Source organism: Panthera onca, chromosome B3 (assembly GCF_046562875.1).
Source record: "Panthera onca isolate mPanOnc1 chromosome B3, mPanOnc1 haplotype 2, whole genome shotgun sequence".
NCBI lineage: Eukaryota > Metazoa > Chordata > Mammalia > Carnivora > Felidae > Panthera > Panthera onca.
Window position 1 is genome coordinate 145,190,935 of NC_138344.1, and position 12,691 is coordinate 145,203,625.

Consider the following 12,691-nt stretch of genomic DNA (forward strand, 5'->3'; position numbering starts at 1 on the left):
GGCAAGTGTCTATAAAACCCGTAGCTTTCCACCACCCGAGGAATCGACACCGAGGAGGGTGCCCCCGGGCACAACCGCTAGGAAAACTGCCGGCCGTCTTGGGAGAAAAGTAGCAGAAAGGCGCACAAGCCTGTGTGAGGACAACGGGCAGCCGCAGAAAGAAATCCGAGTCCGCGGGAAGAGGGACCGCACCTGCCAGGAGGAAAGGGAGTCTGCGCCCCGTCGGCGCCCCCAGTAAACCGCAATCACCCTTACGGCCTGTGATGCGCCGCCTGACTCGCCTGGAAAAGAAAACGCTTGGGCGGAGCCAGCCCACGCGTGGGAAAGAACCGCGGAGACTGGCGGCCGGGGCGCGGACCGGCCCAGACACAGGCCGTGTGGTCTGTGCGCCGGGCCGATGCGGCGGCCCACGGATGCGTCCGGAACAGGCGGCCGGGGGGACAATTACGTGTAGATTTCTGAGTCGTAAGCAGATAACCTCTGTGGGTGGAGGAAAAGGACACGAGGACTCACACGCAAAGATAAACCACGGCTGGTTTCACCGGGTGTCAGGGGTGGCAGCGACGGGGCACCGGCGACCTGAAAGGAAGGCGAAGCTTCTCTCTCCAGCGATGGCGAGGGCGTGGGAAAAACAGGCAGGCTCCGTGCGTCGGGAGGGGTCCTCTTTCCAGCCTTTTCAGGACACGCCTTGGGAACGTCCGTGAAAAACAGCCCTGTGTCCCCCGCCCCCCAGATCTGCCCCGGGGAGGAACGCCACGTGCATAGAAGAATCCGGAAGAAGCAACTCGAGAGGGAAGCGCGCAGAAGCGGCTGACTCTTCCCCAGCAGAGAAGAGCGGAGGACGCGGAGGACGCGGGAGCAGCGGCCCCAGGGCCCCAGGACGGAGCGAGGCCTCCATCCAAACACGAGGCCGGCTGCGCGCGCCAGCCACAGCGCTCCCCGAGACGCGGAGCTCGCGCGCAAAGGGAGTTGCAGACAAGCCGTGAAATATGCACAAGTCCACCGGTTTCACGGTAAAACCACCGGACACAACTGCACGCTGTCGTTTGTACGTGCATACGTGTGCGCCCCGACGTACAGACACCAGGCTAGCGCCTCCACACGGCGGGGGAGGGGGGGGGCGGGGGGCCCCGGGCCCCCCCGCTCTGTGCCCTGCTCCCCAGGGACGCAGGACCGGGCGACTCCGGTGATTTACGGAAGGACTGTGGCAAGAGGGAGAGACCGGAGGAGGCAGCTTGCTCTCCGGGTCTGGGGCTCAGGAGAAAGGCTGTCAGAGCTGGAGGTGGGGACGAGTCTCGGGGAGGAGGAGGGGGTGACGCCGCGGGCGGGCCCCTGGGTTTGAGGAGCGGGAGGAGCCGCCGGGTGAACGGGGAGCACGGACAGAGGGGCAGGTGGACACCCAGGTAGGGGGAGAAACCAGGGGAGGCCGGTGTGCGTGGGGGATAAGTGACAGGGGACAGAAGGAGTCCCTGAGACTCAGCAAGCAAGCTCAAGTTTAAGGGCAAGCCTGGCCCTGGAGAAAGCAGGTGGAGTTGGGGACGGGGTGGGTGCAGGAGGGGAGTGCCAGGGGTGAGTTCCACCTTTGGGGAGGGGAGGGAAGGAGGGTGGCTTCTGTGGCTTCCTCACTGAGAGTCCTGGAGGCAGCCTCCTCGGGCAGAGGAGGGGTGGGAGGGAGGTGGGGGGAGGGGGAGGGCGTGTCCCCATTCCTCCCGACCTGGGGCTCCCTGAGGTGACCAGAGCCCCTCCACGGAGACAGGAGGAGAGGGCGGCTGGGGACGAGGACGGTCTGCGTGCTGTGGGCCGCGTGGCAGTGAAAGCCGGAGGGGCGGGTGGCAGGAGGAGCGTGGGGGGCGGCGGCCAGGGGTCTTGATGGCGGCTTGATCGGGCCACGTGACCAGAGCTGGAAGCACAGAAGTCGTGCCGGGGGACAGATGGCGGATCCATCACTGGTGCCCCGGCCGGCTCACGGGACGGGCACAGCTTCCCCTGCGTCACCGCAGCCTGGAATCAGCTGTGCCCGAGCGGCGGAATGCGGTCCCTCCAAGGGGGAGCCTGAAGCAGCGATGGCAGGTGGGACCCCAGGAACCCCGTGCTGAGAGGGCAGCGTCACAGGATGGGGGGACAGGGTCAGCCAGGGTGCCCGATGGGCAGACCCCTCACTGCGCCTGCACGGGCGCGTGGGAACAGCGCGCTTGGGATCAGCCCGTCTGTGGTTGTTTTCACCCGGAATCGCCCACCACAGCAGCACCGGCTGCCTGACCCCACCAGCGTGTGTGAGCGAGTGGGTCACAGCGTGGGTGAGTGGGGTGCAGCGTGGGCAAGGGGGGCGCAGCGGGGGCGAGTGGGGCGCAGCGTGGGTGAGTGGGGTGCAGCGTGGGCAAGGGGGGCGCAGCGTGGGCAAAGGGGGGCGCAGTGGGGGCGAGTGGGGCGCAGCGTGGGCAAGTGAGTCGCAGCGGGGGTGAGTGGGTCACAGCGTGGGCGAGTGGGGCGCAGCGTGGGCGAGGGGGGGCGCAGCGTGGGCAAGGGGGGGCGCAGCGTGGGCAAAGGGGGGCGCAGCGGGGGCGAGTGGGGCGCAGCGTGGGCAAGGGGGGCGCAGTGGGGGCGAGTGGGGCGCAGCGTGGGCAAGTGAGTCGCAGCGGGGGTGAGTGGGTCACAGCGTGGGCGAGTGGGGCGCAGCGTGGGCGAGGGGGGGCGCAGCGTGGGCGAGGGGGGCGCAGCGTGGGCAAAGGGGGGCGCAGCGGGGGCGAGTGGGGCGCAGCGTGGGCAAAGGGGGGCGCAGTGGGGGCGAGTGGGGCGCAGCGTGGGCAAGTGAGTCGCAGCGGGGGTGAGTGGGTCACAGCGTGGGCGAGTGGGGCGCAGCGTGGGCGAGGGGGGGCGCAGCGTGGGCGAGGGGGGCACAGCGTGGGCAGAGGGGGGCGCAGCGTGGGCAAAGGGGGGCGCAGCGGGGGCGAGTGGGGCGCAGCGGGGGCGAGGGGGGCGCAGCGTGGGCGAGGGGGTCGCAGCGGGGGTGAGTGGGGCGCAGCGCGGGCGAGTGGGGGAGCAGCGCGGGCGAGGGGGGCGCAGCGTGGGCAAAGGGGGGCGCAGCGGGGGCGAGGGGGGCGCAGCGGGCTTGGCGGTCTCCCCGCGGATGCAGGTATGCGTGCCGGGGAGGGGCCGATGGCGGGACTCAGCCTGGAGCCATGCGCACCGGACACGAAGCAGAGGTCCCGCCGCCCGAGTCTGGAGACTCCTCAAGGTATACAGACGTGATCTCAGAGCCGGACGGGTGTCGCAACGCTGACCTTTCAAGCCTGGGTTTAGGAAGAAGGTGGTTTCCGGGTCAGAAGTTACCAGAAAGAAGCCCCGTTTTCCACACTCAGGTGCGTCTGCCGCGGTTCTGGGGGACACCAGGGATGCGAACTTGGGCTCGGTGTGGTCACTCAGGGGTCGCCCTCGGGGGTCTCCACCCCAGGCCCCAGCCAAGTCCAGGGGGAAGTGGGTCCCTCCCGTGCCACTGTGGACAGCCGGATTGACCCACGGAGACCGGGAAGGGATCTCGTGTAAGGAGAGCCCCGCCGTTAGCTGCTCGCTGGCTCCCGCCTAGAGGGCTGCCAGGATTGCTCTGCCCCACTCCTCACCAAGAACAGTAATTAGAATGCAAGGTCATCTCCATATAATGCATTATGACTTTAATATCAGTAAACTCCCCTTAAATATTAGATGCAGCAAGGAAATATTAGTTAAATTATCGCAGACCAATATGATGAGTTTCCTCTAGGATAAAGTGTGATAAATGGGTTTTAATAAACTGAGGAGAATTATACGCGTCACATTCGTGGTTCCTGTCAATTTTATTTAGAGTAAAATGCCATTGTGATAATTAGTTGGGTTTTACTGTGTTCATTAAAAGCTTTTCTAATGACCGCTTGGAGGAATAAGTAAAATTAATTTCTTTCTTGAACATCGGAAGAATTCATCAAACAAACAAAAAGCCAACTCCAGGGCCACGTGAGACGGGGCGGGGGCCGCGGGCTCGCGGGGACGGCACTTTCTTGTCCGTCACCGGCACTGAGACTGCCCCAGAGCGGAACCACCAGAAAGGGACGCGGGCCAGGGCGAGGGCTGTGGCAGGAAGCCTCCTCCTCCAGACAGTCCTCCAGGACTGTCCAGCCTCGGCGCCCTCCCTGCCCGGCCTGCGCTCCTAGGTCACGCCTCCTGGGTCCCCGGAGGCTGCAGCCGGGCCTCCTTCTTGCCTGGGGCCCCTAGGGACCCAGCACAGGGACAGACCTTCAGGAGGGTCCAGGGGCCGGGTCTCCTGGCCACCCTGTGCCAGCCTGGAGCAGGTGTGGCCGGAGGGACTGCCAGGGGGACCCTGTGGTGGGACAGCAGTGGAGGGGCAGAGGAGGTGGCCAGGCTTGGAGAGGTCACGTCACCTGACTGAGTCCACTCAGGGGTGAAGGGGGAGACGGGGCCCAGAGGCCTCCGGCTGGTGCTACAATCCGCGATCCTTCCCACCGACCTGTGCCAGGCGAGCAGGTGTCCCAGACTGGGGGTTGCGACGAGCCTGAGGACCCTGCTGGGGAGGCTCCCAGCACGCACACGCTCACACGTACACGCAGACGTGAGCACACACAGCCGTGCTCACTCACACACCCTCCCATCTCTGCCAGGTTTGGATTTCACGGTCCTCTAGTGCCCAGCTACACCTCTGGACGTGACCCTGGACGTCCCTCTGGTCCCAGTGTGACCCACCCAGGACTGCACGGACCTCTCCCGGGCCCCTGACAGCGGCTGCAGACGTCGAGGGTCGGGTGTGAGCCTGTCATACACAAGAGGTCCCATCCCGGCTCTGCCCCAGAGGGCCCTCTGAGTCTCACTGGATTTTCCCTGTGCTGGAAGGCGAGAGGGCCCTCCGACCCTGTGGGGTTCTGGGGGGTCTTAGGTGCGGGCCAGCCGGGGCCGCCGTCCCGCTCACTGCCGGCTCCAGGATGCTGCTGGGCCATGAGCGCAGACAGCAGGCGTTTCTTCGATAGCCCCCCAGGTGACCACAGAGCCGGCTGGCACCCCATGCTCTCTGGACGCCACCCTCACCCGGGGCCAGGACGTTCGGCCACTTGGAATGTGGGCACGGCGTCCCTGCAGGGTCGAGGGTCAGACCTGGTGGTTGACACCTCTTCCCTGGCTCCGCGTCTTCAGCCTGTCTCTCGTCCGCCCGCCCTCAGGGGCTGGGCTGGCGGGGGCTCACGCTGGGGTAGCGGATGGATGGCACACGGATGCCCACTTGTTGGCTGCTAGCTTTCCAGAGGGTTCTCTGAGGGGCCTGCCCGGGGGCTCTTCTCTGCCCCCTGACTGGTGAGGCGAGGCCCGGTCACCCCCACCCCACCCCACGGCGTGCCCGCGGGCAGCCCCCATCCAGCCACACGGGCCCCCTCAGGGCTGCTCGGAGAGGCCGGGTGGACGGTCGAGGCCCCGGAGGCCAGTAGTGTTGTGGTTCCCAGCCCTCCGTCTCCATCCGGGAAGCCTCCCTCCCCTCCCTGGGGGAGAGGGGGTCTGGGCCCCCCTCCAGCCTGCCACTTTGCCCTTGGTGGGGGGGACCGGCGAAGGGAGGGTCCGCTCCGAGGTGGCTCACCCCAGTTGCGCTGCCCCTTGTGAGGGCTTCGGGCCCTTATGAGAGCCCCCCAAGAGCTCCCCACACCTTCCCCCCGGGAGAACGCAGCAGAGGACTCAGCCTACAATCCGGGAGGCCTGCGCCTGTTTCTGAACCTGCCCGCACCTGAGCTCGGGCTCCCTGCCCCAGGACCCAGACAGTAGAGGCGAGGATAAGAACACAGGTGACCATTGTCAGAGGAGTCTGGGTTCTTCAAAGGATTATTTTCGCTAACGAGGGGAGGTCGTGACGAGGGAGGCTGGTTGCCGGAGGACCCGGCGGCCAGCCCACGACGGACGCGGCCGTCCGTTATCTCTGGGAAGTCGGGGTGTTTGTCACGGTAGCCTCACGGTGCCTGACCGTGGAAGGGCCCACCGGTCCCCGGAGCCCACCCTGGGGGTGCATCGTCCCCTGGGGGTGGGGGGGGCGCTCCGTGAGGGAGGCCGGGAGAGAGTCCCGTGTTAGAAGAGTTTGCCGAGAGGGACTCCGGCAGAAGGGTAATTTAGCTGGTAATTCAGCATCAGGGGCCGCGCCTCGGCCACCGGCTGGATGGAGGGCAGACGCTCAATTAGCCGGGGCTGAGCGGCGCGAGCACGGCCGGAACCGGGGCTGGGAGACAGGGTCCATCCCACGAGAAGGCACCGTGCGGGCGAGTCAATCAGGGCACCCTAATTGGAAAGCGGTAATAAAAAGTAATTGAGTTTAATACATAATTTAGATCGTTACCCGTTAAGTTAATGCATGCCGCTTAGGTGTGGGGAGAAAATTATTTATCTGGTAGATGGGGGGGGGATTTCATCTGTGTTTATAATGGAATGCTCGCCAATTGACTTCGGTAAGAGCAGGTTGTTAAATCGGGTTTTGAATTGGTGCCTAGATTGGAAGACCGTGTTAATTTTGGACGTGATGTACTTAGCACCTCCTCCTTCGAAAGTCCTCCCGTGAGAATTCCCGGCTCCGTCGTCCACGGCAGCAGAAATTAAATCGGGTCCCGCAGGTGTCTTGACGGAAGGCGATGCGGCTCCTGACTTCTTCCTTATTTTTCTTAAAGCAGAGACGTTAACAGGGTTCTGCTGCTTCTCTGAAGCGTCTTTTTCCTCTGGAAAGCGGCCCGTGACTGCAAACGAGAGCTTCTGTGAAATACTGAGGACGAACTTACTAGCCGTCCCGACCCTGGGCCCAGCCGTCCGCGACCCGTTAACCCGTTGGATTTTCCCAGCAAGTCTGTGAAGCCGAGGGCCTGGCTCACCGGGTGCCCCCAGGGGCCGGTGCCGGCCCAGGCGGGGACACGGTGTGGGGCCTGTGGGGCTAAAGGCGGGGCTGCCTCGTGCTCGCAGCAGAGCCGGCCCGTGGGTGGTGCGGGACCACCGCAAGCTTCTCGGGTGTTCCTGGCCCCTGGGTGCTCCGCCCCCGCCCCCCAGCTGTACGGGAGGACAGTAAGCTTTGGCCCAAGAAGCGGTGAGCTCCTAGCCAGCCCCTGCCCCTCACAGTGCCGGGCCCGGGTGGCGGTCCCTCCGTCACTCGGCCCGCCGGCCTGCCCATAAATCGGGGGTGATGATAATGCCCTCTCGGGGGCTGTGTCTGCTGCTGGCAGAGCCCCCATCGTCTTGTGGCAGGTGCGGGAGCCAACCCCAGGAAGGCTCACTGACGGGCAGCTGTCCTGGGGACCTTGGGTCCCTAGCCAACGGGATCACAGCTAGACCCGGCCGTCTTCCTGGGCATTTGAGGCTGCAGAGGAGGTCCCGGTGCCCACGGCCGGTACCCTGGGTCCCACCTGGGCCCTCAGACCGGCCCCTCCAGCTCACCCCTCAGGGTCCCCATCCAGAGCACCACAGCCACGTCCCGCTTCTCTTGGGAACAGCCACTGATTCAGGGTGCAGGCCTCCACTCTGGGAGGCAGACGGCCATGGAGCCCCCCGAAGGAGCAGGGCCTCAAGGACCCCGGGAGGCCAGAGCCGCCGAGTCCCGGGACATCCCGCCAGGTGCAGTTTCAGAATCAGCACGGCTAGCTGTGAAACTGTGCTTTACATAAAATTATAAGACATAACCCAGTGGGTACGACCAACTTTTTAAAACCTGGGCCTTTTAACGTACAAATATCTCACTGCTGTCAGGAGCCTCTGCCCCTTCACCCCTCTGATCTGGTGCAGTGCCTAGGAGCCCGGGGACACACGTGTGATGGGGGCGCTCCCTGTCACGATAGGGGGGCACAACAGTTGGGGGAGGGTGTCCTTCTGTTCTCTTGAAGAATCTGCTGCTTCAGAAGCTCCCGGAACGGTCATCTCCGATGGCTCTAGAAGCCGCACAAGTGTTTGGCAAAATCTCCCCGGACACAGCTGGGCTCTGTATCCACAGATGAGCCGGCGTCCGTCCCGGAGGGGGTTCCAGGAAGACGGAGAGGACGGCCCGGGTGGTAGCAGACCCCGACCCGAGGCTTCCCAGGGAGAGGGCAGCACCACGGGAGTCCCACCCCGGCACTGAGCCAGAGCCCGGGCTGTGTGGGTGGTGTGGGGGCCTCCCCGGCCGGAGGGCTGAGAGACTCAGGGGCCAGGGAGGGACTCAGCTCCAGCCCCTTCGTGCGGCACCCCGGCCCCTCACCCTGGTCTCTCAGGCCCCGCCACCCTGCCCGGGGCCTTTGGATTCAGGAGCACCTGCATCCCCAAAGTGTGGCCATCACGTGGCCTGCCTCGGCCCCTGCCCACGTCCCACGCTCTTGGAGAGAAGCCTGTTCTCACTGTGCCCCGTCCGTGTCTGGGTCCCGCTCCGTGTCAAGCACAGGCCCTGGCCCACCGCAGCACCCGAGCCGGTGACTGGGCAGCTCGGAAACACGGTGGGCGGTCCTCCAGTTGGGGGCAGCGGGGCCTCTGAGCCCTTCCCGGCAGGGGCTGGAGTCACTAAACCGCAGAGGGCTCCAGCCTCCCTCCGTGCCGTCCAGCAGCGCTGAGCAGCAGAGTCCTCCCCACGGTGGGTGGTCGTCCGCGATGCCCCGGAGGGAGGCCACTAGCCACGTGGGCCTCGAGCGCTCGACACGGCGTTGGCTGCCTTTCCCGCTGTTCCACGCAAGCAGCCACGGGCGCCTCGGGCCCCAGAGCGGTGAACGCAAGGTCACAGCCAGCGCCTGGCGGGCTGACCCAGGAGGGGCCTCCGGCATTCAGAACCGCAGGGCCAAGGCCACTGCTCCGGAACAAAGGGAGGACCGTGTTTACAAATTGTCTGTTGAAATTTAAGTTGCCAACATTGGCATCAGGCCTCGCCTGCCAGGCCGCCCGGATTGGAGGGTAATTTATGAAGATTGCTTTACCTGGGGCCGCGCTGGTCTGTGCCTGCAAGTAATTCACACCAGGCTCATTTCGGATGCAGTCAAAGACCCCCGTATGTCACTATGACAATGTAATCACAGAGCCACATTAAAAAGTCATTATTGTTTAGAATCCAGCTTGGTTTGAAAAACACTTACTATAAAATTCAACAGCCTTTGTAAATTACCAAAAGGTTTACTCAAGAATACTAGGTGCCGTGATTTAGACGGGGAACTTACCACTTTATTGATTCTGTGGGGTTTTGCCGGTTCCCGCATTTATGGGGAATGATTAGTGAGTAATCAGAGTAATAAACCCCTCCGTGTTGGTTCGTAAATAATGATGAATTGGGTCTGTGTCCTCAGACTTCCCGTGCAACTTGCTCCCGCTCAGAGTCTGGGCTTCAACTTTGGGGCCGTTCTGCAGAGCCGTCTGGAAATCAGTCATCTGCCGGGCGAGGGAAGGTGAGGAATTGTTTCTCCGCCCGTCGTGCTTCGAGCCGCCCCGGGAAGGACTGGCCGCCGCGTCCTGGAGACATGCAGGTTGGCGGGACGGCGCCTCCGGCCGGCACCCGGCGCTCCGGGACGCCCGGCCCCAGACGCCGATTTCTGTCCGTATGAGCGCTCCGTCCCTGGCGCACCGTCGGGCTCAGGAGTTCCATCTTGGTTTGTCCTGAGAGCGGGAAGCAGATCGGCCGCCAAGCAAGGCGCTCACGTGGAGGTCCAGCTCAGCGAAGGCCCCAGAGCCGCACCATCAGAGCCCGGCCTCCTCCCTCCCTCCACCTCCACCGGCGGCCGGCGTGGGAAGAGACCCCGGCGGTCCTCAGCGCAGTCAGGGATCTGCTCTCTGCGATAGTGCTCGTCTGGAGCTGGTGCACTGCTTCTAGAAACCTCTACCTCTGCCCCTTCCTAGAAGCTCGCAATGCACGAAAACACGTCGGGGTCTCTGCGGAGGATGACAGCGAAGGATGTGGTTGCACGTGCCCAGTCGTGTCCCTGGCGGCTTAGACACGCCTTTGCCCACAGGCACCTGTGCTCTGCGGTGCCTCACGGTCGGTGCCCCTCCGGTGGGCATAGGGTCACGTGGCCTCCACCCTCTCCCTGCCACCCCTGGGCCGCCCTCTGGGCGAGACCCTCCCCGTGTCCCCGTTCCTGGCTCCCGGCCCGGCGCAGGAAGTGGATTAAACAGAAATTGAGTTACACTGAGCTGAAAGCAGATTGGAAAGGGACGGAAGTCACGTCGGAACCGAACTGAATTGGATCGAGTTGGAAGTGGATTGAAACTGGAGTCTGGGCCGGTGGTGAGGACAGGCAGGCAGGCCAGGGGGACACAGTCCTTCCTGCCCCTTGCCCTCGGGGACCCTGGGGTCAACACCATCAATGGGGGCTGAAAATTACAGACACCGTGTGCTGGCAGGTTTTCTTTAACAAGCCCTGATACGGCGCATGCGGGATGTTTCTGGAAGAGCAGCAGCCTGGACTTTGGAGGCCACACTGCACACGCTCCGGGCCCCTGAGATGCAGTGTAACCAGCACAGTGGGACTTCAGGGGGGTGAGCACGTGCACGGTAAGAGCCGTCCGCCTCCAGCAAGTTCCCTCCAGCCCCGGCGTCCGGCCGGCCGGCCAGCACGCAGGGATGGGGAGCCTGGCCCGAGGGGAGGTCTGGAAGCCACACCCAATGTCGGGAGGAGGCACCAGTGTCCTGTGTCCTGAGACGGGTCACGGCAGTCCCCAGACCGTCGACAGCACCACAGGCTTTGTTGGGCCCGATGTGGAAAACCAGTCCCGGTGATCTTAGGCGCCTGCTGGGACCCCAGGGAAGAAGTCGCTGCAGGCAGGAGGGGACCGGGAGCCGCCTGGCCAGGGAGTGACAGGCCTCTGGGGGCGGATCCGGGGGACTGGGCCCAGCTCTGTGACACCGGCCCGGAACCAGCACCCGCCGCAGCCCTGAGCTCTTGGGCCGCCTGGATCCACGGGCAGCCAGCGACCCCAGCAGGTGCGCAAACAGCAGACGGTGACCCCGTCTTTACCAGGGCAGTGAAAACGTGCAGCGTCACCGCACATCCTGTCCCCACGGAGCGGCTGTGCCTTTAACTTCCTGCCGTGACAAGTGGGGAAACTAACGCATTGTCCACCCCGAGGCCTGACTGCTCCCCCGGCCCGCCCGGTGCTCCCCCGGCCCGCCCGGTGCGCTGCAGCCAAGCTCGCCCCGCGGGCGTCCGAGACCCGGCCCCCCCGCCGCTGGCTTTCGGCATGGAAGGAGCAGCGGTGCCTGCCGGGAGGCCTTCCCACCCCGTCCCCGGGTTCGGGACCTTATCCTCAAGGAGCTTGTTCACGACATCTGCTCAGATGTGCGTTCGTCGCCTGCGGCCGCTGAGGCACACTTGCCTCTCTGTCCTGACGCGCACTCGCACCCACAGGAAGGTGCAAACACCCCGTCCACGGAGCGTGTGAATAGGCCAGCCCGCAAGGTGACGGGGACCCTGCAGGAGGGACTGAGCTGGGCCTCTTGGGGGATCATCTGGCACTGTCTGGTCGGCACAGTCGAACCACACGAGCCCTTAGAGTGGACAGCCTTTCCCGGCTGGTGTCAGATTCGGCACAGGAAGGGGCAGGAGAGCCTGCGTGTCAGGACTCCACCGGCCCTTGTTGGCTGTGAGGACAGAGCAAGGCAGCCATGGGCCGAGGGCTGTGGGAAGCTTCTGGAAGCTGAGAGCCGTCTTCACCTGGCTGCCAGCAAGGCCAAAAATGCCTGGAACTGAGTTGAATTCTGCCAGCAGCTGCCAAGCCTGGAAGTGTACTGGCTCCTAGACCTTCCAGAACGGATGCCACGGGCAGACGCCTTCCTGCCCTCCAGGGAGACTCCGGACTGGCTCCCAGTCTACACGCCTGCGGGCCTGGGGCACCTCTGCTTCCCTGACCCCGCTCGGACACACCCCTGCGGGGAGAGTTTTCTGCTCTGTTCATCGTCCCCCCTCCTCCCCACCTTCCCTCCCTCCCTTCCTCCTGGAGGGGAGGTGCTGAGGCCCCACAGACCCCTTCCTCCCTCCGCCTTGCAGCCTCCTTCCCGAAACAGGCTGAGCTTTCTGCCCTTTTCCTCCTCCGCCCCTCCACCCCACCCTCCTGCCTGCGAACCACAGGGTCGCCCTGCCGACCCCGTGAGGCCGAGATCGGCTGTCTGCCCGCAGGCACCGAGATCCCCGGGCCCCGTCTCAGCTGGGAGGACCCAGCCTCCGACCCCACACCCTGGCCACCTCGCCATCCCCAGGCCACGGGGCGCCCCTTCCCCCGCACGCCTCGGCTGCTGCCCCCAGTGTTCATGCTCGTGCCTCTCCGCCAGCCCCTGAACGCGGGCCGTGCTGGACCCCGGGCCCAGATGGGGCGCAGCCACTCCTAGGTGCCCTGGGACGCCGCACACACCAGCCTGCCATGGCCCCTCGGCAGCCCAGCCCCGGACTTGCCGTCTGTTTGTTGGCCGCCCCCCCGGCCAGGGGCGGGAGGGACCCCTCCCAGTCCCCGGGGCCTGGCTTTCGCAAGGGTTCAATTATTATTTGCTGACTGAATGAGCGTCCTTGAGGCTGTAGCCGGCCGCCAGGTCCACACGCGTCCCTGTGATGGTCCCTTTCTCTGTCACCTCCGCCCGGCGGGTGGCTCACGTCCGAGCTGCCACAAGGCCTTTTGTCTTCTCCCCTTTCTCCTTACCTTTTTTTCCCTTCGGGATCTGTGTTCTTTGTCCCCTGAACGTTCTTTATGGGGTAGCCGGCAC

General features: G+C 64.8%; 1 long non-coding RNA gene across 1 annotated transcript; it reads right to left on the minus strand.

The window, feature by feature from the left end:
- Positions 1–6,312: 6,312 nt before the first annotated feature.
- Positions 6,313–7,868, minus strand: LOC132670383 (uncharacterized). The gene is made up of 2 exons (XR_009606647.3): positions 7,721–7,868; positions 6,313–6,743 (listed from the first exon to the last, which is right to left on the minus strand). It is a non-coding gene; the product is annotated as an uncharacterized LOC132670383 (long non-coding RNA).
- Between the last annotated feature and the right edge of the window lie 4,823 nt (positions 7,869–12,691).